Raw genomic sequence first — 2,152 nt, 5'->3', positions numbered from 1 at the left:
CTTTTGCTTTACAAGAGCTGCACTTTGTGTACAAAATACCAAATTAAAACAAACAATGATACTGTTTTTTTAATAGTGCTGGGCCGGCCATCTGTTCAGAAATCAAAATTTAAGCTTTGAGATTGTGAGCAAGTGTAATCCATCATGAACTTAATCCTATAGCAGCTTCTAAAATTCACTGGATGAGTTAGGTCAATAATAAAAAGGTTTTACTGTGAAAGAATGCAGTATTTTGTTATTAAAAACAGTACGTTTCCCTTTGATTCATTCAAGTGACAGTTATTGATTTTACATGCATATGTATAGATTTAAGTGACTGTCTGAACCTGAATTGGTATAGACTATGTGTATTGTTCAATACTTTTGTGCAAGGAGAGTGCTCAAAGGTCTGGTCTTCACTAAGAATCTGTTTCACAGCCAAATCATACCGACTTTTTCAGCAGATATTTGCACAGTATTAACACTTTACAACTTCTTAGATGTTGGTGGGCTTTTTCCTTGCTTAATGTTATTAAGACTAGTATGGTTTGGTTCTTCTGTCAAAACCATTATATGCTTCAGGCAGAGGGATAGTAGAAAATGAGCGGAGAACTGTACATACAGTTCAGAATCTACAAAAATATGCCTAAAATGTTCTTTGTTAATCACATTTTGGGCAGTTCTTGATTCAAAATGCTTAAGGTATAGGTCTGAGATATATATGTATGCCTAATGGACAAAGAGGAATGTGAAAAAGTGGAAAAAGGGAAAAATGTCGCAGATCATCTTAAATTATTAAGCCCTAGTCTACAGTGTCTTTACCATGACCAATCCAGGATGTTTGGGATGGGATGTGGAAAAAGAATTCATTTGGTACATTATACACTAAAAAGAAAATACTTAGTCCTGAGCACTACAAGAAAAAAAAAAATTGTTCAGTTACGGTCCTCAGCTTGGTTTGGACCTGCAAGCATTACAGGCACTAAGGCAGGACACAGCTTCTGGTATTTCCCTTAATCCTTAAGGAAAGGATAAACCAGGGTAATTTGAGGTCATGCACGGGTCTTTTTCTTAGATGACCCCAAACAGCAAATGTTTCTCTGCTCTCACGGCCAAAAAAAAAGTGTTTTGTTTGTCTGACACGTCATCAATGGATCTTAAGGCACGTTTTTCAACAAGACTCAAAAGGTCTTTTGCTGTTTAAGAGTTTTAAATACTAAAATCTGGATATGCTTTTTCATTGGGTTCAGAGTTTTATTTTGAAAGGCTTTAAACTGTTGAAAGAGTAGTAAATGAAAAGTCAGAAGAGCAAAAGCTATCCTTTCTTAATGCTCTGAAGTATTCATCTGGGAGCAGTGAGGAAGGCTGCCAGCTGAAATATTGCTGACATGATGAAGCAAATACGGAGCTCAGTCAAGGAAATAACAGTGTATATCTAGAGGTAAGTAGCTTTTTACTCTGTATCTTAATTTGCCATACATTCTCAGATAAATACGGGACTGCTGATCTCACTGACTGTATCACTAGCAAAATGCTTTTAAGAGCATAAGCATTTTAACTGGCACAAAAATGAGCTCTGTTTCAGAAGCATTGAGAAAGCTGCTAAAACAATCCATTCCAAAGCTTGTTGCTTCTCATTCGCGGTGCCTCTGCTGTTGTCAAGGTTGTTTACTCTTCCAGAAGTAGAGGAGTACTTATCTTCAACAGGTCCAGCAGCAGGGAACAGCAGCTGTGCAAATCAGATCAAGCACATTTTCCCCTACAGTGATTGGCCCTACTTCTTTCTTTCAGACTCAAAGAGAGCCAGAGGCAAAGATAAATTCTGGTTTTCTGTCACAAGAGTGGGCTACTACATGCTAGTAAGTTCTGTCATTTTAGTCCACTGAGTAATATTAATTCCTGCAGCAGTATATGGCTTGGTTTGGCCATTGGGTTGCAAAGCATTTGATTACACCTTAAGTCTTGCCAATGTAATTAAACTACCATAAAAAAGTAATCGTGTATCTATTCAAATACTAAGGGGGGGGATGTGTTTATGTAAACTAGACCTGCGACCTTTTCAGTGTAAATATACAGAGAAACTTTTTAAAGTGAGCTTTGAAAGTTTTCTCAAAGATCTCTTGACAGATCCCAAAAGATTGGTCTTGCTTGTGAATTACACTGCTTGTAATTT

The sequence above is a fragment of the Ammospiza nelsoni genome, chromosome 19, assembly GCF_027579445.1.
Source record: "Ammospiza nelsoni isolate bAmmNel1 chromosome 19, bAmmNel1.pri, whole genome shotgun sequence".
Classification (NCBI taxonomy): Eukaryota; Metazoa; Chordata; class Aves; order Passeriformes; family Passerellidae; genus Ammospiza; species Ammospiza nelsoni.
This window is presented reverse-complemented; position numbering follows the sequence as displayed.